Raw genomic sequence first — 24,841 nt, forward strand, 5'->3', positions numbered from 1 at the left:
GACAGATAAAGGACTTCCCTGCAATAATTTATGAGCACCATATGTTGCTCTGGTTATTTTGGTAATTGTGTTTACAGTATAATTATGTTGTTTTACCCAAAAAGGTGTTGTCCAGGTACAAATGGGAAAACAGTAAGTTGAAATGATTCACTCTTGCCCCTCCAGAGCAAGTAGGGGTCCTCAGAGGGCTTCTGGATGGGTTCGATGGGACTCTCGAGATCCTCCAAAACTAAGATATTTAGAAGTAGTTGATTCAGCAGACAAAGAGTGAGAAAGAAGTGATGTGGGATTTTAGGAGATTGTTTTCTGGTGAAGGACACTCCACCAGGCAAGCAAAAGTAGTAGGCTTCGTAGCTGCTTGAGGAAGATTGATTTGTCTAGGTCACGACTGTCAGAAGGCAAAACTGCTCAATGTACATAAAGCAAATCAAATCAGGACTGGAGTGGTGTATTGATCTATTAATGGTTTTTAATTAACTGTCAAGTAGTAATTAATATATGTTTAGGACCTCTCTCAGCAGAAAGCATTACTATACACCTAGAGATTCCTACACATTTCTACGCACCTTCCTACAGCAGTTTCATTAAAGTCTTAAACTTATACACACGCCCCCCTGCTCGCACTCCCTCACAGTCACACAAATACACCCACACCACCTTCCTAGGAAGGAAGCAGCCACCTTCCTTCTCCTGGATTTCCGCCTTTTACACAGGCTGGTTATTGGCACCCACACACACCCCACTGTGGGTGGGACATGGTGATCTTACAGACAGGCAGGAAACTCAGTAAGAGAAATGTTTGTGTCAGCCTCACTGAAAAATCTTTTCTTTGGTATTTTTAAAGATTTTTTTGTCCAGCTAAAAATGTAAGTATGTGCATATATAAACCAGTATTATAAATTATTTTATTATAATTTGAGATTATATGTATGTATGTATGTATGTATGTATGTATATATACACACAGATACAAAGGAGTTTAGCAACTGTAAATTCCATTTGCTTCAAGATTCTGGAGGGAAAAATGGGAAGTGAGATAAACCAGTTGGATCAGGAGAGTTAATTAAGCTGATACAGAAGTTATTAACCTGAAGTTACAGTTTAAGAGGCCAAGACCTGAGATGACCATACTCGGAGATACAAAAAAGAGGACAGAGCTATAAATAATCCTGCAACCACAACATAATGAATCTTCCTAGCATATAGCAGGATATAAAGGCCTCCTACTATGAGGCTTGATGTATATGCATGTACAGAATAGAATCACAGAATTGTTAAGGTTGGAATGGACCTTTGAGTCCAACCATTAATCCAGCTCTGCCAGGTCCACCACTAAGCACCATGGCTACACATTTTCTACTTTTTTTTTGGCCATAAAAGTCAAAGAAGGAGCAAAGGCACAGACCTGGTAAGTCAGTAAGTTGTTGAATGCTGTTTCATGGAGTCAAAAGTGGCAGTAAGGCCACTCATCCCACAAGCTTCAGGTGTGTTGTGTGGATCTCCATAGATCTTTAGATAGCATGATTTGTGAGGATTGGTAAAGTGGAGAACTATCTGCAAGGAAGATAATGTGACCAACTCTGCTGTCACTTGGCTACTACAGAACCTACAGAAAGGGAGAAGGTTGTGTCCCAGTGGAAAATTCTGCAGTGCAACTGTGAGTGCTCATTCCAGCTGTACTTCATTATAAAGTTTGCCTGATTATTGCAATCACTCTGAAGATCTCTTAAATGGCCGAGGTGACTCTATGATTTGTGATTTGTGGCTAAGAGGCAATTTTGAAGTTTCTAGAACAAACAGGAAGGAAATGATTCTTATTTTCGGAGTATGACTCAGCAGCAGTGGATCAGCAAAACCAAATGGCATTGATTTTTCTAGTCATCAGTGAAGCAATAGGTGAAAATTTTAATTTATGCCCTTGTTATTTTTCTCTTTTGCAGATATTTTTTCTTATGTTGATATGTTAGCATCGGTCAAAATAGCATCTAATATCAATGTAAATAATGCAGCAGGGAAGGAAGTGTCTAAATTTCAAGATGTGCAATAATTTGATTATACAACATTCTTTTCTTCTAAAAAGCTCTTTCTTATTTGTCTGAATTTTATTTTATGCCATCTTTAAGACTAGAATAAAGCAAAGAAAAACCCATACAAGCATCTTACTAACTTCTTTTAAATGCTTAAAGACTTTAATTTACATTATAGACTATGTATCCTGCCCAAGATAAGCAAATAAACAAAGCATATCTAAGCAATGCTATAAGGTTTACATAATTAGAAAACACTTTTCTAGTTATCCAGTAAGAAGATCACAAAATCAATATAAAAATAGAAATACCAGTTAGTTGGGAATGCTGCTGTTGTGGTTTGCAGGTCTGTGTTTCACAATGGAGGCCAAGGTGCACATGGTGTCAAGTTTTTGTCTCCTCCAATTTGAGGAGCTCATTGTCTTCAGCGTCCCATGCTTTGTGGCCTTACTCAGTAATGTCAGGTTGATATAATGCCCAATTCTTTAGAATCAGCTTTAACTTTTGTTCTGTCTTGTGCCACCATTATATAGGTAGTTTTCTTTTTGAAAGACTGTTATCTCTGAACAATACCTAAGTATCTTTCATCCCAAAATTCAAATAATGTACATCAGGAGATTGGAAAGAGATGCAAACCTGCATACCTCTGAGTATCAGCTGATCTCTGTCTTTTGCATAGAGAAGATGAGAGAAAAGCTTTCTTATGGGCATCAATACCTGTAAGCTGTCTCCAGCACTTTTTTTTTTTTTTTTTTTTTTTTTTTTTTTTTTTTTTTTTTTTACTATCATGGAATCATAGAAAGGCTTTGGCTGAAGGAACCTCACAGATCATCTAGGTCCAAACCCTCTGCCATGGCCTTGGGACCTTCCAGTAGGTCAGAGTCCCATCTAATTTGGCCTTGAATGCTTCCAGGTATATGACATCCACAATTTCTCTCCTCCTGTTCATTGCTGAAGACACACAGCAGAGAAATTAATAAAAATTAAAACAGTCTAATAGTTTTCAAAGAAAAATTATTTTTGTAATATGGATTTTTTTATTCCTAAGTTACTAATTATTAAATCTAGGGACAGTGTATATTAGGTGAAATATCATTTTCAGTTATGGAACATATATAATATGACTGAACACATGTTCACTAATTGTACTGGACTGGGGTTTTATTGAAGCCATACTTGATGTTTAGGGCATGATGATAAAACCTTAGGTTATCAAGCTGATAATAACTTGTAGAGACAGTTTCCATAGCTGCAGTTTAGTTCCCAAATATTTTTTAAAGTTTCAATTTTTCTGTGGGTGATAGATCCTTTATTATTGCCAGGATCTTGAGAAAGCCATCTTTGCAGTGCTGGCGTGTCTCAACTGTTTTCTTTCCTAAAGCTATTATTAGATGGTTTGCATTTATACATTGGATATTTAGGGAATGTGAGTACTGAGCTTATCTTTAGTTTTTTAATCATCCAGACTCTTCTTTAGCTCTCAGTCTGAGAACTATTGCATTATGTCATCCTGCAGCAACTGTTTAAAGCTCTTTGTTGAAAACATGGGCCTGGTTAGAGAGACCGCAATTATTAATTTATCTTCACTTCTAAAGGTATCACTTGTGACTCTATTTCACAACTGCAAGAATTACATGAATGACCCATGATATCTTCACTTTGGTCTTCCCTATTAAATTATCACTCTGCTGTTTTAACACTTAGTACGCTGTGTTGTGGGAGTAGACAACTGTATTGCTCACAACTGGGCTGGAAGCAGGATCTGGAAGCATGCAAGAAGGCTATCCCCAAATATTCATTCTAGGAAAAATCAGGAAGGCAAGATCAGCGAAGTCACATTTGCTGCTTTGTTTGGACATTGCAAATACATGAAATCTGTATTTATATGTGACACCAATCCTACAGTTTCCTGGAGAATTTAGAAAAAATTTTTCCCCAAGGGATGAAAAAGAAATTGAGTTGAAGGCAATCACCTTGCAGCAGCCTTCCAGTTCAGTTTCAGATGGCATTTGGGTTTTTCGTTTAGGGAGAAGCCCAATGTCCCTTTTCCCAAGACTCACCTAGTTAGATTGCTTTTGAATCTGCATTCAGCAGTCCCAGCCTGACTGGTTTAGCACTCAGAATGAGACTTGGCAACTCTTGCACATTACCTCTTTCTGTCTGAAATCTGTGCTAAGCTCATGATTAGCATGGCATAGACCATCTATGAAATTTTAAGTGATACTTGGCAGCAGGATGACCAAAGCTTGGCTTGTGTTTCTTATCTTTGACACACAGAATAACGAAGTGATTACAGAAAAACAGTGTTATATTTAGAGAAGGATGGAGGGCTTATTTCTGTGACTGAAGCTTCAAAATCATAACAGCAGGTCTTATCCCAGTGGAAGAGCAGTCTCAGAACAGATGGACGGTAGCATTGTTCTGATCTGCATTGGACAGTAAATGGAAATCATTTCAAAGATGCATAGACAAGACTGACTAAAAAAATGTTGCAGCCATAAAGATAAAATTACCACGTCATTCACAAGGAAAAATATCAATTACTTAGATACTTTAACAAAGAAACTCTACTGATTCTATTCTGCCTACCTCCTATTTACTTCTTGCACAGAAGTCCTAAAGAGAAAAAAAGAATTTTAAGAACAGCATTTACAGTTTTGCAGAAAAAGCCATTTTTCTTCCTATGAAAATGTGAAAGAATCTAAGTTTCAGAGTAACTTAAAAATGCTTGAGTGCTTTATTATTCTCATCAGCATCAAAACAATTCCTGTCCCAGGGATCCCTGTGGATGACAAGCAAATTATGTATATGATAAAATGTCCCCAAAAAGTCAGTGTTACGTGATGAACTTGTATCAAACATGTCCATGTTAGACACAGGCTTTCTAAGAGATTTATTTCTTCCTTGACTTTAATGTTAAAAAAACCCCAAAACAAACCCCAAACCCAAACAGTTAGAGCAGTATTAATGCACTTCAATGTTTTTATATCTTGCTGAATGATGTATGAAAAAGTGTGGGATATATATTGTAGATTTCCTTGTGTATTTTGTAGACTATGCCCAGCAGAAAATATTCAAATGGAAATATCTGATCCTCATTAGTGACATTAAGAGTATGACTGACATTTGAGAAAATATCCAAGCAACAGGATGCAAATCACTCTCAGCCCTGACACATATAGAGAGCTCTATTGGCAAAGAATTCCAGTAAGATTCACACGGAATCCTTTTGGTTCCTGGGTCATTTCATCTGAAGGCAAAGATTATTTGGCATATCCAGAAGAATGACACACTCTGGAGTCAATATCATAACAAATCCAAAGGGAATGCTCTCAGTCTTACAGCTGGTGGAGTGGTTTGTCCATCTGCATGTCCAACTGATTTGTGCGGATTTGCACAAAAATGAACATGTTTATGAGAAGAATTCTTATGGACTTGAAGAAAGAGCATCGGGAAGTGATCTTAAAATCATGAATACCTTTACTGGTTGTGAGTAACATGGGTCTCCTTTTGGCTACATTCCAGTGTTGAATTTTGTCTATGTCTGAATTTGCAAGAGTTGTACAATTTTCTAAAACTATGAATAAGTTTCCAATGTGTGGGATCACAAGCTTCATCTCATTAAATCCTTTTTCAATTTGACAAGAACTCAGTCTTTTCTAATCCAGTTGTCCAATTTGAGAAGAATTAGAAAAATCTCTTTATTCATAGAGTAGGTAAAGCAATGCAACCTTTTCAAAAATATTTTAGCAAATATTAGGTCTGAATATAGCAGACTAAATTTCACCAGGTTTTATGCTTTGGTTTTCACGAATATACAACTACTACTGGGTTCTTCCTGACATGGCTTAGATTTCCAAAGAGTGCCTTAGTCAATGAATAGTTTTTATTTGAAGCACATGTTAGTGATTTCACATGTGTCATCAGTTATGAGAAACAATTTGACAGGACCTGTAATATTAGGTGATGTGACACAGAGCCTGATCAAGTCTCTGAGTTTCTCAGACAATTGGATTTTCTGTCTTTCATGCAAGCCTGGCTTGGTTCACGTGCTTTCATTTCACCGCCAAAATTTAGGGGACAACAAATGCTTGCTTTACTTCTCTAGGTTGGAAGTTAGTAAGTGGCTGCTAGCAGTTGGGGGTAGCTAGTGCATCCCTGCCTAGGGGAAATATTTTAGAAGTTTCTGCCTGAACTCACTACCCCAGCCTGAAGGAACTGGGTTCCTGTTGACTCTTCACTGAGACCTAGGAAGTCTTCTGTGGTGAGTGCAAACCTGTAACTTATAAACTAAGGAATCCTTCTTCCCACCACATATTGGCCCAGTTTACTCCAAAGAATGCCTGCTCTAGTTAAACTAAGCGAATGCTGCTAGGAGTGTCACATAAACCAAAATCTTTTTGGCATGGTAGTTCAGAGGAGTGATCCATCCAATCCATGTCAGCTGCAGGTTGAGTCAGTCAGAAAAGTAAATAGAAATATCCCCTGGCCACAAAAGTAATAGGAAAAATTCCACCCTGTAGAGAGTTAGGGTCCGCCTCCTGTACTCCATCTCTACCTGCCCACCAAGGGATGGAACTGAAGGATCAAATGACAGAGGGCTTGAACTGCAGCTTCTCCTTGTGTAAGACTCCATACCAGTCTTTTTTACTGCCAGCTGACCTCTGTACTCTGTCCTGTCAGCCCACATGGCTGTTTGTTCCACCATTAATCATTTTAATGTCCAGCAATTGAAATTATCTGAAATTCAAGCCTCTCTCTCCCGTGGATTTCTAAGTGCTGAAACCCCAATTTCCTGCCTAATTGTTGGTGCCTCTGGCATCCCCCAGACAAGTTCCATAATTACCTTATGCATTTTTAATTTATAAAAATCTGCACCATCTAGAAATATGAAAATTTTAAAGACTAGTAACCTAAAACAAACCTAAATTAAATAAGACAGAGGTACTTTACTGCCTATATTGTTTATATTTAATGAAAGAGAACACATTTCCTTAATACATGTGAAGCCAGCACGTTCTTCTGTCTCTTGCACTGGATTGTTGCAGAATTTAGGTCAAGTATATCAAGCTGTAAACAGGGATTTGCACATAATCACATGGAATAGCTAACAAGAAATAGCCCATAGTAGTCACATTAATCAAATAAGCTATTCTTTGGCTCCCACTGCTGCAGTAGATCCCAAGGTTCTCACATGCTGTGTGAAGGTGTAAGTAGAAGGAGGTCTCTGATCCAAAAGTTTTAATGTTAGCAATGCGGCCAAAAACAGTGGATACATTGACCAAGAGGTGCAAGAAAGAAAGTTTCCCAAGGAAAATAAGGTTTCTTCACTGCTGACTAGCAGAATTTGACTAGCTTAAGTTATATATTCCCTGATATTTAAACTCAGATCCATGCGGTGGGATTTATGTCTCGGTTGCAGGGGTGATGGGAATTGGATGCTGCTGGGGAGGTGGTTATCAATCAGCTCCCTCCCACTGCTGGGTGTCTGCGTTTGCCAAGAAATGGGATGCCACAGCTGCCTGCAGCTGCAGAGCTCCTGGGCCAGAGCTGGCTTGGATCAGACATAGCAGAGAGAGGTCAGATCTGCCTGCCCTTGTCTGTGTAAACATATCCTCTGACAGAATAAAAATGCAAACTAGCCCATCTCTTGTGTCTGATCACTGTAAGTGCCACTAAAAGCATCTCAACATCACAGGCAAAACTGAACATCGTCTCCTCCTGGCTTAAGGGTGGGAGGCTGGAATCTTGTCCTCCTGCCCTGGAGGAATCCAGAAAGACTGAGACAGGAGAGAAAAGAGCTACAAGTACTGGAGTTCCAGATTCCTGTTAGCTAGATTAAGCAGCAACCATAGATGGTCCAAATACTCAAATAATCTTTCATTTCACACACAGCAGCAGTATTTGCCAGCCTGGCAAACTATCTTTGGCATGGTCAAAATAGATAGCCGGGTCATGGCTATTTTCCTGTCTCTTGCCACTCTGTTGGCCTTTGCAGCTGCTTAGAAGGTCTGTGACTGGACCTGGCCAGGCTATATGAACAAGACCACTTGGGAGGGTGTTTTCTTCAAGGAAGAAAAGAAACAAAGAAAAAAAACTAAATAACAACAACAACAACAACAACAACAACAACCACCAAACAAAACCCCCAAACCCCTAAGCAGTTCAACAGTTGTGTTTACAAACTTGTAACTATTTACTATTTCTGACAAAGCCTATGGCATCTCTTAGGTTTAGAAAACAGATTGATTGTCATTTGTTGCAGAGTTGCTTAAACACTCCAGTAACTGGAAAAAAAAAAGTGTCCGTCTAAGGTGTACACTGGATGTCATGCTAAAAGAATCTTTCAGGTCAAATAATATAGTATGAGGAGGTTTATTCCGGCAGAAAACATTATTCATTTCACCTGTGAGAACTAATAGGAAAGTCTCCTACACCCTCCAACTCCCCTTAAAGGGAGGTGTTCTGATACAATCAGATTTTACAATTACTTTCTTTAACTTCTAGAATGGTGAGAAATGCAAAATACTCCTCTTGGTTAGCTTCTGATGCCAGATTCTGTCCTGATTTTACAAATAATTGATGAAGTTGTCTTCAGGTGTATCAAAGAGGAAATGCTGATAGAGGAACAACTGTGATAGGAACATTTTGCATATTTCAAACAGCAGAACCACAGTGCACGTGAATCATGAACCATGCAACAGGGATATGCAGAAAAAACAAGGGTTTGATCAATAATAGGGAGTACACCAGAACCTTTTTCTTTATAAGAAGTCCTCCACTAGGAGAGTTGTCATGACTTTGTGTCTCTTTTTTAGCCAACAGGAGAAAGAAGGAAAATAATAAAATGAAAAAGATCTAAATGTGAAAGGATGCCCCAAGAAGATTTCTTATCACTGAAATGGAGATGTGCCAGCCATTTCTTAAAATCCATCATGAATATTCAAGACAGTATCAGTGTGATGTGACGGAGCTCTGATAGGATTTGATGGGTAGCGATATAAAACATAAGATAGGTCATTATGGTTAAGGCAAGTGGTGGTGATCTTTAATGGAGATGCAGAAATCACTGCTAGGGTTATAAAGACAAAATAAATCCTCAGAAAGGACAGATCATACCCATCTCTCCCTCTGCTACTTTTGACCCTGTTTACCTCTCTTCTGGTTCTGCGCTGTGTTTGGATTCACTGAAAGTCTTTTTTTCCAAACTCCAGCTCTTTTAGAAAATGATGTCTGAGTCTAAAGAGTCTCTCCTTTATCATCTGTGTTAACACATGATGGCCTGCTGAAGTGTCAGCCAGGTCTTGCCCGTGGTCACACTTTATTTTCTCCGTGTACTTTCTAGGACAACAGAGATTGTTTCAAAGCCAACTCAGCCTCACTTCATTTCCTAAGCAGTGGAGCGTGGACTCCCTCTAGCCTCTCTAATGTTTTTTGCAGAAGAAGTGCATTGATTCAGCTTCTCTGAATTTCTATATCTTGCCTGGTTAATTTTCCAGCCTGCATCACGCTAACCCCTTTTCTAGCTTTAGGCAGCCTCCTGTGAGAAGTGGGTTTCCAGGTCAAAACACAGCTCTTACTGGCAATCAAAAGTGGAGGACTTTCTAGAAAAATGCCATCTTTTACAGCATTGTGCTTTTTTGGAGTTAGTCCCTCCAGGCCGAGATCTGGCCAGCTTGAGAGCACTCACTAACAGGAAAGGCAGCCCAGCATTTTAGTCTTTGTGACTGCTGAAGGCATTACTCACAGCTGAGTATCTCGAAACAGCTGAGCCTTTTGGTTAGGAGAGATGTGCCACACTAGCTCAATTCTAAGCTCAATTAGCAGATAAAAATACCAGAATGGCTCCCACGGCTTCCTGGGAGGCAAAGGCTTTTGGCTTGGACAAAGTGCTGAGCAGAGGAAGATGGGGATTTTGACTCTCTTGTCTCCCTGTGTACAAATTCATTATCAGAAGTGGAAAAATCCATGCAGAGGTAAATTCCATTCCAGCCTCCATTCCAAGGAGGAATTTTCCCCTAAGGGAAGCAATGACACAGTTTGCCTCCCCAGCACCCCCAGACAATCCTGGTGCACTGATGAGCACCGGGATAAGCTGTCATCTCTGCTTACAGAAGGGTGGTGCTGGAGGCAAGTGAAGCAGTGAGTTCTGAGCTGAGCTCAGAGGAGCATCTCACAGCTACACCAGAACCTAGGCAACTCCCAGCACCAGATTCAATCCCAATCACTTCAGCATTCACACTGCTGAGGTGCCCTGGGACACCTGGCTTTGCCTCAAATGTCACTTATGGACACTGCCTATTCACATTCAGTTTTGTGTCACAGATACATGCAGAGATAAAATCAAAATTTAGTTTTTAAAGTTGCCGTATGTCTGGGTGCTTCAGGACGAGCTGTCAGGGTATCCTGTTTCCATCCTTATGGGTCTGCAGAGTGCCTCAACCCTTGGAGTAAACTGGAGAGATTCACTCAGTGTTCAACACTTATAACTAGGCCCCTTATTTAGTTATTTAAATTTGAATTGAGGCATTCAAATCTTGGAACTCAGGCTCAAACATTTGGTCCAAAATGTCCAAACCCAGATGCTAACTGTGGGTTTAAAATACTTATTTTTCTTCCCGGAGCTCCAAATATGCAGGAATCTGGCTTTTAAATTGTGGTGTGTACAAATTTAAAAATTCAGCCCTTGTCAAGTTGCTTATGCAACATCTGATGCCCATGTTGCCATGGTTAGTGGATGCTTTGGGTGAAGGCTGTGGCAACTAGTCACATACGGTATTTGCACAGAGCTGTGCACAAGAATTGCATATGAAATTACAAATTCAAGTGAATATAGCCTGGGTCTACCAGGAACTGAATATGCAAATGCTTGGACTGAATTGCCTTTATCCCAGGGTAAATTCCCAATTAATTCATTAAAAATTTAACTCTGCAGCACACTGGGCTCCTGCTTCTACTGTTGGTAATGGAGAGCATATCTAAATGACAAATGCTCTGTGCAAAAACAAACAGCTCTCAGGGTGATGTGGAGATGTTATAAACCAGTCTATATATTTTACAAGGTGACACAAAAGAAAGTATTGTTGCATCTTTATTTTTGGCATTGTGCAGAAATTAGTGGTGTGGCAAAGAAACTACATGGTTTGGAAAGAAAAACAAGATATTCAAAGAACATGTGTATGGTGTTTCTATGTTTCATCACTTCAGTTTCTTCTTTGCTTTCTTTGTTCTGTGCTCTGATGGATGTAAACTGAATTAGAATATTCCAATTCTGTTTCTTCCTAAATCACTTGAATACCCTTTCCCATTTCCTCTATGTGCGCATCAAGTTTTTAAAAAGAATATTTTTTTTCCAGATTTAAACAACAGTGAACTAAATACACAGACTTTTAAAAAAGACAATTATGATTCCATTGTGAAAAATGTCTTCTAAGTTGAAGCTAATAAATCATTGTCATTCTGAATTAGCAACTGCAGCTGAGGGGGGGAAAAAAGTATTAATGTGCTTTTTCTGAAAAACCTGCACAAGGGCAAGTATTGAACAACTATTCCATAGATAATTAGAACTCTGGCTTAAGTTGCAAAGGACACCAACCAAGGCAGCAGTGCTTGAAAAATTCTGCTCTGTGTAAAATTCTTAATGCGATTAAAATCACATTAGTTATTTAAAATATCACTAGTAGTAATTTTGCACAATTATTTCCAAAACAGTGTAAAACGTGGCGTGAAAGTTCACAATGGAAACTTTATCCATACTGTGAGTGTGAGACATGTGGCTCATTCCTGTGTTAGAAACTTGCCAGAAACACAGTAATCTCTCAGAAACCTTTCTCTCTTTTCCAATAAAAGCAGAATTAGCTCTGCAAGAACTGAAAGCACAAGAGCACATATGGTGCTTTAAGGTATGGAAAGAAATTTCCACATGTCCTGTAGCTCTGACTATGTTACTGCAACACACATCTCAATGACTTACGGTGATTTTGTTCATCTTTGACCCAGGGGGTATGCAAACTGGGCTGCCTCTGTGTAGCCCTGTGGTTGCACAGAATTAACTACGTACTAATGGGCTAATTGGGAGGAGAGGGTCCAGCTCATGCTTCAGCATTTGGTGAAAGTCCTTGTCAGGATCATTGTGACTAGTTCTGGCCCCACAATTTAAGAAGGATGTGAATGTGTCCAGAGAAGGGCAACAAAATTGGTGACAGGGCTAAGAAGGCAAGTCCTGTGAGAAGTGGCTGAGGGCTCTGGGTTTGTCTGTTTTGGAGAAAAGGGGGATCAGGGATGACCTCATTGCTCTCTGCTGATTCCTAAGGAGGGGAAGAAGAGGGGGAGGTGATGATCTCTCTTCCCTGTGGTATTCAGTGATAGGACCTGTGGGAATGGTTCAAGGCTCCAGTGGGGAGGTTCAGACTGGACTTAAGATGCATTTCTTTACTGAGAAGGTGTTCAAACACTAGAACAGGCTCCCTAGGGAGGTGGTGATTGCCCTTAGCCTTGTCAGTGTCCAAGAGGCATTTGGACATTGCCCTGAAGTGTTGTGGTGTGCAACAATGAGGCCTTGAGAGCGACCTGTGCCTTTAAGCCCGGAGCACACTGCTAAGACGGCTGATGAGATAGGCAAAGAGACGGCTCCTCATATGGTAATCCCACAACTGTGTATTGACAGGAACAGGGTACAGCGTCAAAGGGGTCCAGGGGCGAGAACAGGACTGAGCTGAGAGCACAGGGTCTCACGGTCAAGGTTCAGTTGAGATAAGGGAAAGGTGCAGAGGAGTGGTTAAGAACTGGGATGACCAATAGAACTACAGGGGTGGAGTAATGTGGCAAAACTGGGCCAATGGGGATTGAGGGAAGGAAGAACATTCTAGGGAAAGTACATAAATGGCAAACGGGCTTAACAGGGATGACATCAATTGATAAAGCGATAAAACAACAGAACCTGCAAGACATTAACATGTTACCGCAAAGGTCCGTGTGGGAGAGTGGCCTTTCTCAGCCTGACCTAGAGGGGCATTTCTCTTTGCTGGTTTCAGCCTCTCTACAGTGGAGGCACGAGTATTTTGGTGGCAGGCCCCTGGGCCTCTACACTTAAGAACTTAAACTGGATGATCCTTGTATGTCCCTTCCAATTGAAATACCCTATTCTATTCTAACTATAGCAGAGTGAAAAAAAATGGAGGTTCTTGCCCTGGCAAGAATAGAGTGGAGGTTCAAGCAAGCAGCTTAGGGGGTGTGTCTAGATGGTTGTTGCCTGACTTAGGATAGGCTGCCACCCATAGGGCAGGTTCTTCAACAGTAGCTGAGGTTCTCTTGCCTCTCAGGTTATCGTCTGTGGCTGAGGGATAGAGCAAGCACTGCAGTAGCCTGAGGCAGCTGCTACTGCAGCACACTTTTTCTGAGTGCCAATAAAGACATCAGTTTTGATAAAAGAGGTATGGCTGGAAAGGTTTTCAATCCATTGCCAAAGGTTTTATGTAAAACAGCCTTCTCTGCTATCGATTGTCCATGCTAATAAATTGCATGTGCTGAAATAGCAAGCATAAAGTAAAGTTGTGGTAGGACCAAATTAGGAAGAAATTAATGTTAAGAATTCACAAAGAATCAGCAGAAAAATTGTAGCCAACATTGAGTTCTCTTGTTTTAATTTCCTCCCTGTGTGATTGATAAAAACAGTAAATGGAAATGTTACTATGAATTTGCAAAATTTTATTTTGTCATGTCATATTTCTTAAACTGTGTTGAAGACAGTGACCTGTATTTTAAATCTATAGCAGACCTGGAATTGAAACAGAAACTAGAAATACTCTCTGAGAATGAAATTGTAACACAGAGGTGGAATTTTAACTTGCAAAAACATTCCATGCAGAATTTTGCCAAACTTTGCTGGCAGGTTTTGGCTGAGAAGTCTCTTTGCAGTCTCTGCACTGAGAAGTGAGGCAAATTCCTGCTCCTCTTGGGGCTGCTTGATGTGTGGGAAGAGGGGGCTTTGATATTTGTGAGACCAAACCTTAGACATTTATTTGAGCACTGTAGAATTTAGTGATGAAATTTATGCATCTGGGCTCACATATAGACTATTTACTTTGATGTCTACTAACTTAAAATTATAGCAGATGGACCTAAATCTGTGAACGCAGATTTTTTTTTTTTTGTTCCTCTTAAAAGATTGGGAGATATTTTGTAATAGATACGTATAAATTAACGTATTTGATCTAGATTGTCTATTTCCAAGTGCAAATAAGGACTGCATACAAAAGAAAATTTTCGTATGCAAATTTTAATATTGTGACAGGTATTTTTACTTTTCTATGAGTGAGGAAATGTGTGAGTGGGCCAATGAGGTTACTTCTGTTGCAGTCCAGTGTCTCTCCCTCTGCTTCATTTTACAAATTCAGCTGTGGACGGACACTATGTCTGTGGGAAGAGCTGAATGCTTTATCCACAGCAAAGAGCAGTGCACATGCTGAGGAACAATATTTACCAGCCTAGGTGGGGTGCAGCATTAATCTCTGCACAGTGCTGTGTTGAGCTTTGTAGAAATGTTGTATGTGTGTGTAATGGTTAGAGCTATGAATTGAGTGTGAGGGTGTGCAGCAGAGGTGGGGATCAGCCTGCCACTGCAGGGATGCTGGTACCAAAAGGTGCAGAGCAGGAGCTGTTCTATGGGAATGAGTGGGAGGAGCTGGTGGGTACAGCAGGCTGGCAACAGTCAGACCACAGCTGCAACACTCGGTAATTAACACAGGTTAACAGAGTTAAAGAAAGCTGGTTTTCTTTTCGTCTGCTTTTTGAATTTTTTTAAATCAGATTGAACTGAAAGTGAGCTTTAGCAAAGGCTTCTTAAAGGATTGTCAGCAAATAGCTGGAAGAACTTCCAGTTTCCCTTTAGGGCTTCTGATGGTTGCATAGACTAAAGTATGCAAAATTAGTAAGTTTGAACTGTCATTGTTGCTCAGAAAATACTCCGATCTAGTTTATTTCATTATCACAAGCTTATTAAAATGCTTATTAAAAACTAAGCCAAGGCTTCAGAGTTTTCACTCTGTTGCATTCATTCCTTCTTTTTTCCAATTTGACTATAATTTTATTTCTAGTTTCTTCAGGCCTCTTTGTATTATATCTCTTACTAAGAATATTTATAGCTATTCCCAAAGATTAGTTATATTTATGTGCCTTGAATGCCACTTCCAGGTATAATTAACAAAGGGACTGAGTAGGACTGAACTCAATACCTAGGAAGGTTTACCTCACCACCCTTCTCCCAAGGCCTGGCACGTTGCCCCTCATCTTTGCATTAGATATGAGCAGAAATTACTTATTTAGATTATCCACTGTAATTTTCACGTTGCAAGGTAAGTTGACATGAAAATCATGTGAATTTATTAAGATCAAATGTTAGAGATACCTTCTGCCTAACTCTGAGATGACTGGGTCATGTGAAAACATGGATTTAGTCCTCTGGGGGAAAATAAATCTGTTTCATTATGGAAATACTGAAACTAGACAACAGAAATATGCTGTAGAGAACACAACTGCAGGAGATGCTGTCAGCACACCACTGCAGTTAAAGTGCTGGCAGTACAAAGAAATGGATAAGGGAGGATTGGACAATCGAAAGTGAGAGAAGAAGACAGAAATATATGTGAAGAACACTAAAAAAGTGCATAGCAGTGGTAATAAGTGTGGCAAGGAGAAAAACAGTATGCTCATAAAACCTCTCTATCAACATCCTGGATCTACAGTAAACTGGAATTTGCCACCTCTTAGAAAGGCCACTTATTCTTGGCAGAGGCTGTACAGAAAAGCCCCAGACAGCTTATTCCAGCAGTGCAACCCAGAAGTTTATTGATGAGCAGCAATGGGGAGCCTGTGACATGATCTAGAAGTGAGGCTTCTTTGTATACACTGTCACACTGTGCATTTATGAAATGACAATCATGTCACAGAGTTAGGTGTCTACATCTGGTTTCCTACTTCCCTTAAGGCAGCCCAAGTTATTATTTAATATTGCTGTTCACATTTTTTTTTCCTTCTTGAATGATTTCCTCTCTATCTTCTTCTGTTCTTCTTTGGACTTTTCTCAATGCATGGGAGCAAGGGGGAAGCTCAGTGAAAGAAGGCAAACCTCTCACCTCTCATTTGTGTCTCTTCTGCAAGGCCATAAATTTTATAGCCTGACACCTACCCTGTGTTCTCTTAGAAGCTTCCAGTGTCAGAACTCTGCTCAGAGGAGGTTCTCACACTTTTAAAGACCACCTCTAAGGAGGAAATTGAATATTAGCCTAACCTCTGCAGCTTGAATTTTATCTTAGCGGTCCTTTTCAACTCTAACAATTCTATGATTCTATCATACTATTCTATTTTGATATGATACTCTAAGGAGGCCAGAGCCTGGAGCTCATCATTAGGGCAATGAGTTCATTGCCTGTGGAGATGTTAAGCCCAAAACTCTCTCAGATGGCAGAGTTTTTTTGTCTGGATAAAAAAGACAAAAAACCCCCAAACACTGGGAGTGGGGAATGAAGGTGAAAACCAGCACTAAATACCTTGCTGAAGTTGGACTAGCTAGTAGCTGAAGGGTTGGACTAGATGATCTTTAAAGATCCCTTCCAACCCAGACTAATCTATGAATCTGTGAGTAAGATTTCAAGTCTTTGGCTTCCATTTCTGTGAAATGGTCTTGGGCTCCCATTAGTGTGGGATAAATACTTACTAAATCTGTTCTGCATTTTTCTTTGCACACTGAAGTCACGTGTTAAAAGCTTGAAGAGTGTTCCAAATGCAGAAGGGAGGGGCCTGAGCAACTGCAAGTGGTCTTGAAGAAATCAGTGTCCTGCTGCTGACACATTTCTAGGAGTGTGATGCTGTGGCAATAGCAGACTGCTATGGAATAATTACTTCTTTATAAACCACTGCAGTTTATTTCACCTGATCCTTTATTCTGTAGATGTTAATTGGCATCCTTTAAATATTTGCCTAGTTTTCCTAGAAGTAAAACTTGTTTTATCCTTATTGCAGAAGCACAGAATATTCTGTCTCCCTTCCCCTTTAATCTTCCTTCATTTTGGAAACATCACCAAATAAAAGAGAAATATTTAATACATTCAAATACCATTAGATAAGATTGGTGTATTGAAAACAAATACAATTAATATTTCAGTGATTGAAATTAAAGCTTGGGTAATGACTTATTTGATATATTTGTCCAAGGCATTTAAAAGGTCTGATTATTGACTGATTATTGCCCATCCTCTTTCTTTTGTTCCATTTGAGAACCCAATTTTTCATGTAGAACAGTATGAATAATCGACTTTTCAATTTTGCTGGCCAATGAAAACTAAGTAAATGATGATTTAAGCAGAAAAAAATTGTTCATGTGAAGTGAAACATATCAAACATATTTAGTGATATTTTAGACTCCAGTTTGACACCTAAAATACATTTCATCACAAAATCCAACAACCTTTATTATGCAGGCTCTAAAATCTTTCAAATTTTCTGGATATCTTTATATTTTATTGGTGCAAAACTTGACCTAAAATTTCACCTTAAACTCTCATTTATCTCTGTGTACAAGTGTGAGATATTAAAACCTAGCTGCAGGGTTTCTGGAAGTGACAGTCAAGTTATCCATTGGGGTGTGTGACTGAGGTGTAGTATTTCTTGGTAGCAACCAAAGGAAGTGTGACCAGCAGGTTGAGGGAGATGATTCTTCTTTCACTGGTCTGGAGCACCTCTGCTATGAAGACAGGCTGAGGGAGATGGAACTGTTTAGGCTGGAGAAGGCAAGGCTCTGGGAGACCTTAGAGCACCTTTCAGTGCCTAAACAGGCTACAAAAGAGCTTGAGAGGAGCTTTTGTCAAGGACAAGGCATGATTTGATGTGGGGTAATGGCTTTAAGATGAAGGATGGTAAAGTTAGATGAGGTAGTAGGAAGAAATTCTTCACTGTGAGTATGGTGAGGCACTGGGACAGGTCTCCCAGAGAAGTTGTGGCTGCCCCATCCCTGGAAGTGTTCAAGGCCAGGCTGAATGGGGTTTTGAGTGACGTGGTCTTGTGGTGTGTGTCCCTGGGCCTGTGGCAGACTTGTTTTGAATGACATTATCTTTAAGGTCCCTTCCAACCTAAACCATTCTGATTCACTTTGTCATGTATATGGGGTGCATAGATTGAAGCTTTCCTAGTCATTTTCCATTTGGCAGAGTTACTTTCCATAAATTCTTTTTTTTTTTCTTTTCTTTTTTTTTTTTTTTTCTTTTTTTTTTTTTTCTTTTTTTTTTTTTGGTGATGTTTTCTTGACACTTGCATCTAGGGGAGACTGAGATGAAAGGGAAAAATAAAAAATAAGCAACAATCTAGAAATAGACAAGTCAGTGGGATTCAGCCCTCTCATGCCTCTCTGCTGGCAAGGGAAATTAACTCACTCAGTATTTCATGCTCTCAGCTTCCTTCCAGTTTCCAGGCTGCCGTATCTAAAGTTCAATCTGGCATTTAGACCCTATTTTTTTGAAATTGGTCCTGAGTTCCTAAGCTACTTGTGATTTTCAAAATTTTGCTAGGAGTCTTAAAACAATCTGGGGAAAAAAAAAAAGCAGATTGTGGTAGTACTGGTTGGGTTGTACTCAGCTGGGGAGTCACTGGATAATAGATGGAGACAGTGTAAACAAACACATACAGCTTTTTTTTTTTTTTTAATTATTACTTAAAATCGTCCATCTATTTGGTTAAAGAAGCTTATGCTTCCACAGTTGTCTCAGTTTGGCTGTTCATCTTCCCTTTTCAACAATATTAATTTTATGATTCACAGGCAGAAAACTTGTTGCTTTGGCCAAGTTATTAGTCATGTAAATGCTATTGGAGATGAGAGAAATGTCAGTCCAAATTAGGAAACTTTTGAAAAACCATCCAAGAATGTAACAGCTCATAGTCCAAAAATATTTAAATGAAGTTGCACTGGCAGTTACCTCAGTCGCCAGTGCCTCTTTATTCACTAAACCTCCAGAATTCCTGTTTCGATGATGCTGTAAGGCTTCGTTGCTCTTTTCATGTTTTCCACTCTCTATTGCTTGAGGCAGGTTGTTAGTCTCTGCTATGAGCTGCTTGTGGGGTTAATATGGCTTTGGGAAATTCTGGTTGCTTTTGAAATATACTATGGTTTGGTGCAGTCCTATTATTTATGATTTGTCTCACTTGCCTGTTTTATTTAGGTGAGGTTTTCTGGTTGAGCAGGTATTTTAGGGTTTGATTTCTTTCCATGGAGGTGGTCTATGCCTCTTCTAAGTATAAAGAATGTATAAAACATCCTTGTGTGATGATTACAAAATCCCCATGCACATCCTTTCCTAAAGCAGTCCAGAGGTGTCCACTGGCTGCTTGTTCTTCATGGTACATCTAATGTGGAAACTCAGGACAGATAAAACTGCATTCCACCACTTCTAATTGGCATTCTTCCCAGGGGTCACAATTTCCCTGGCAGTACCTCAAGGAAGCCTACAAGAAAGATGGAGAGAGACTTTTTACAAGAGCATGTAGTGACTGGACAAGGGGGAATTGATTCAAACTGAAAGAGAGTAGATTTAGATTAGATGTAAGGAAAAAATTCTTTACTGTGAGGGTGGTGAGGCAGTGGCACAGGCTGCCAGAGAAATTAGGGATGCCTCATCTCTGGAACTGTTCAAGGCCAGGTTGGAAGGGGCTCTGAGCAACCTGGTCCAGTGGATGGTGGCAGTCCAGTAAGTTCAAAGCTCTGCTGTCACAGACAACCATTTTATGTAATCTTCACCATAAATTTCCCTAAGCTTCTTGTCCTGGGAATTGAAACACTGCCACTGCCAGCAGCTGCTGCTTTGATGATGTGTATTTAATTCCATTATAAGAAAATTAGTTCTTAAGAATCCAGTTTAACTACAGTTCAAGGAAGAACAGTGTGTCTACCAAAAATCTAATACTGGTGTTGCAAACATTAGCCTTCTTTTCTTTTTTGTTTTTGCAAACTAAAAACATTTAAGGGCACGGGATGAAGAGTTCCACAGCATAACTGAGGCTTTAAAACCTGCAAAATTTCACCAATGCCACCAATCTCAGTAACACTGAATGGCTAAGTTGTCATATGACACACAAAAATCTTCAGCTAATCTCTAAGAGAGCGATAATCAACATATATATAAAGTAAAAAGATTCTTTTTACATGTGGCAGGGTAGACTGTCCACCACTGTAGCTTTCTCAGTGCTCTTTAAGGGGTTCATGAGAGTCATCTACCCACAGTCTCTAAGGAGACATGGATAAAAGACTGCAGAGATGAGAAGATTAAAGGCTGATGTGGAGAGGGATGGAAAGCAGTTGTGGGTGGCCCAGTTGACTGACACAGAGACTCAGAGACAGGAACAGGCAGCCAGGTAAAACTGCTGTGTGGGAAGAGATGAGGCTTCACATTTTTTGCCTAGCTTATGAAAAACATGTATGTGAAGATGCAATGTTTTTCCTCATTCAATGAGAGGATAAGATCAAGAAAGAAATTTCAAAGAGCAGCTAAAGGAGCTGCTTCCTGCCCTACCAGCCCTTTTGAGGACAGATTGCCAGAAAATAACTGACCATTACCTAATAACTAATCTCTTTCTGTGTTTGCTTGTGAGTTAGAACTCCACAGAAAAAGGAAATATTATAGACCATGAGGAGTGTTATTATTTGTCTGAAAATACTGTACTTGATTACAATACAATTTGTGTCAGTTTGAGTCAAATCTTTCCAGCAGGGTTGTTTCAGATAATGCCCATGTAACCAAGAGTTGAAGCAGGCTCTGTTATCTGGCAGATATCTTTCAGAGAGGTCAAACATGTGGAGGGAGGTCTTAGCCAGGATGTACTTTTCCAAATAGGTTTTTTGTGAGTATTGCATGGACTCTATGTTTGTATTTAGTTTTGTACAGAACCTTTTTTTTTTTTCCTGAAATAAATTTCAGAAGGACTTTGAATATGACCTACACACAAATCCCACTTAAATTCAGTGAACAATTTTAAGCAAAAAGTCCTTTTATTAGGAATCAAGACTTTTTGTTTAAAGGCTGTCAATTTTATTGTGATATACTGGTCTTTGTATTGTGAGAAAATGAATAACTGCTCCATATTTATTACCTCTACAAAATAAACCAAAGGAAATGAAATAAGAGACTGCTGGTAATTATTTGGTATAGTCCCTAGCCTAGTGCTACGATCCAAAGCTGAAAAGCTTAGAATCACAGAATTGTTTGGGTTGGAACGGGCTTTTATTGCAGCCTTTCAATATTTGAAAGGGGTTTACAAAAATCCGTGGTGACAGACTTTTGAACAGGAAATGTAGCAATAGGAGAGGGGTGATGGATTGAAACTAAAAGAGGGTAGGTTCAGACTAGATGTGAGGGAAGAAAGTATTTACAATGAGGGTGACCAAACATTGGAAACAGTTGTCCTGAGAGGTAGTGGTTGCCCCATCCCTGGAAACATTCAAGACCAGGCTGGACAGGGCTCTGAGCAACCTGCTCTAGTTAAAGAAGCTCTTCTCATGGCAGGAGAGTTGGACTGAGTAACTTGAAGGTTACAGGTTACTGTTACTGAAGCCGTGGCTCCACTTACCTGATGAGTGACTTCCTGCTTTTCTACCTTTGAACTGCATGTTCCATTTTAATATATTGTGCAAATACTGTCACTGCCGAACTGTTTAGCAGCTAATCTTTAGGTAGCTGCAAATAAAGAATGTCATGAAGGTGTTCTCAAGCAGTCTGTCTGGAGAAGATTATCCGGTGGCTGCTTTAGGGGTTTCTGCGGTGCTGTGGGAAAGCTCAGCAGTTGCCATCTAGTGGACGATGCGTTCAAGACACTGAACTTCCCAGCAGCTGCTGCTCCTTCTTGAGGGTGGGAAAACTGGTGATGTGGAACAGCAAAAACCAAAATAGTGCTATTTTCAGTGAGCATGTGGATCGGAAAATGAAACATGAAGTGATCAGACTTCATCCAGGAGCAGCACGGAGACCTAAGTTGTACTCCATTTTAATCTGTATTCTTTATTTCCCACTTTGACGTTACTATTATCTTCATGCATTGCAAAAGTTTAGCATAAATATATATATATATATATGCTTGATTTTAGATTTGTCTTGGAAGCACTATAACATAGTGGAAGCTTAGTCTGTTTAAAAGCCAAAGTTTTGTACTGCATTTTTCAATTGGTTCCTTTTCCCTGCTGTCCTGTCCCACTTCATCTCAGCAGGACAGCACCTGAACTGACACATCACTAGCAGTGCCAGCACTCACTCTAAGAACACAATTTCCAGTTAGCAAATGTCTGATTCTCCCCTTTCAAGGACTTTGGCTTAATTTGCAAAGAAAACAAACCATGAGCTAACAGAGGACAGGATCCCCTCTGGGCTTGGCTGTTCCTCGATTTTTTCCCTGTGGACCGCTTCCAGACAACTCTGTCTACAAACTCCCTTCTGTCCAGAGAGGCCATGGATCTTGCTGAATTAGTGAACTCACCTGATACAGCAATGGAATGGCACAGATCAGTTCCACTGACACATGCTCTTGTCTTTGGTGCTGCTTTCTGCCCTGGTGAACCCCAGTCCACTTTTACACCACCTGTCCACTTCTGTTCTTCCTGAATGGAGAAGGAGGAATAGAAAATGTAAGAAAAATTTACTGGTAAAGGCAAAAATCAGCTGCACTTTTCCCTGCCTGCAAGGACCAGTTTAATTAAATTTAACTTCTTCTGGTCTGGAGTGGCAGAAGGCGAGTACCAGTGTGCAGGGAGCATTTCAGTGAGTGTCAAGCATCCTGAAGTCTGAAAGGGCCACCTTCTCCTGGCCATTGCTTATGTTTGAGTATCTAGCTGCGAGCCCATGCTGGCTAATGTATAGACTGAGGCTTCATTTTCCCATCTGTTTAGATGCTGTTTAGATCTAGTCCTATGTTCTGTGATTTCTCACACTGCATGGTGCAGTGGAGCCGCAACTTCATCTGGAGTCAGGAGGTGATATGGAAGAAATAAGAAATAATAGTTATATAATCTCCTGAACCTGCCTCAGTTGTTTTTAGATGACAGATCTACTGAGAAGAAAACCCAAATGGCATTCCCTGTGTGGCTTTGCTATCCCTAGGGTTTAAGGTGGGATTTGCCTTCATGTTGGCTAAGTAATAAATGTCTGAATCCGTCCATAGTTAGCGGAGATACAGAGAGAGAAGAAAAGGACCTTTTAGAAGCACACTTACACTTTAAACAGGAGCCCAAGTAATGGGGAGAAATTGCCCTCTGGAGGTGCCTCTGTCTCAGCATTGATTTTAGAGGAGCTGAGAGGAGCTAAAGTAAAGCAGCAGCCCAAGGTGGTTCTTTGACCCAAAGGTCTAAGCTGTAGAAGAGCTGGCAGCCATGCTGTGAAACTCTGCTTATGACCAGAGTGGTGAGGATGAATATAAATTGCCTGCTGGAAATGGGACTTGGTGCTGTCTACTGAGCCATCCAAGGGACTGTCCGGGCCAGTTCATTGCCATGGGGTGAAATGTTACTAGAAAAGGTCATGATGTAACAGTAAAGTCTTCTATTGTCCAGTAAAATTTGGCAATACTGTTGAATTTGCTTATGTAGGTGTATCCAACACAACTTGGAGTAAAAGAAATTAAAATTTTAAAGAACTCAAGTAAGGTAAATTTTAACATTCAGCAATTGTCATACATAGTAGTCTCTGTCTGTAAGTAGAAATGCAACTCTGCTAATACAGATGACTACTCAGCATACATCTCTGGAATCAAACTGGGATCATTTTCTGGAATAACCATCAGGTGCAGAAGCTGTCCAGTGCAAATATTTCTTTCATAGACACACCTCTTTTCTTATTCCTTCTAGCAGGGTTTTACAAAAGAATTTTTTTTTTTCAGAATTTGATGCTGCTGTACAAGGAGGAATATGATATAATAGAGATGATAGGGATCATGTCAGTAGTCCCACAAAATAATGAATAATCCTCTATCTCTGGTAGAAACAAACCTATCTCCAGTTGTCTCTCAGCATTTGTGGAAATGGATTAATTTGTTTCATCCTTTTTTGAGGACTGAATGTTACCTCATGACCATGCAAGGAAGAAATCTTTGACATTCTTTTTTCTTCTGGGTATTTGAAAAGTCCAGACAAATATTCCCATGTCATTCCTAGAGGCACAGAGTAGCTCAGAAGGTGGAATTGCCCCGTACTTCAGTACTCCCAGTCCTGTGTCTTGTCTAAATCAATCTTTAAAACATCTTAATTCTTGTTCAGGGGTAATGTCTTATAAAAGTGACTTGTGGAATTGAATATCAGCTCAATTCTCCCTCATTAAAAGCATGATCATGGAAGAAATGGATTGCCAGAAACATTGCAGATGGAGCAGCAAGAAAGTAAAGGCAATACTCAAGACTCAAAAAGATCCAAGAGATAGAGCTTCTCTTGCAATAATTCTTTAGCCAGACTTCTACTATACTAAAGAAAGTTCAGTTTAAAAGGTTTTTTTTTTTTTTTGTTTAGAATGACTACACCAAATCTGTGCTAATGTATTTACCAGTGGGTGAGTTGGTTTGTTGTGGAATGTACTGGCACATGAATGGAATGGGGTTTTTTTCCATGTTGTTCAGGTTACTAGTGTGTAGGGGTGGTTTCTGGCACTGGAGGACATGGATGAGTTTCCTTGTTATAAGAAAAAATCATTTTAAGAGTGTATGCAGATAATCTCCATTTGGCCTAACAGAAAGCAGTCAAGTCAGTAAGTGTCTAGATTATAGTATAAAGACTGAGAATTCATTAATGCTGCATTATG

General features: G+C 39.8%; 1 protein-coding gene across 3 annotated transcripts in view; it reads left to right on the forward strand.

Annotated features, from left to right (window-relative positions):
* DLG2 (discs large MAGUK scaffold protein 2) overlaps nucleotides 1-24,841 on the forward strand; it is a 993,549-nt gene that overhangs the window by 313,253 nt on the left and 655,455 nt on the right. The window lies entirely within an intron of this gene.

This window comes from Chamaea fasciata, unplaced genomic scaffold (genome assembly GCF_029207755.1).
Source record: "Chamaea fasciata isolate MVZ Bird 193981 ecotype frontalis unplaced genomic scaffold, bChaFas1.0.hap1 SCAF_2, whole genome shotgun sequence".
Classification (NCBI taxonomy): domain Eukaryota; kingdom Metazoa; phylum Chordata; class Aves; order Passeriformes; family Sylviidae; genus Chamaea; species Chamaea fasciata.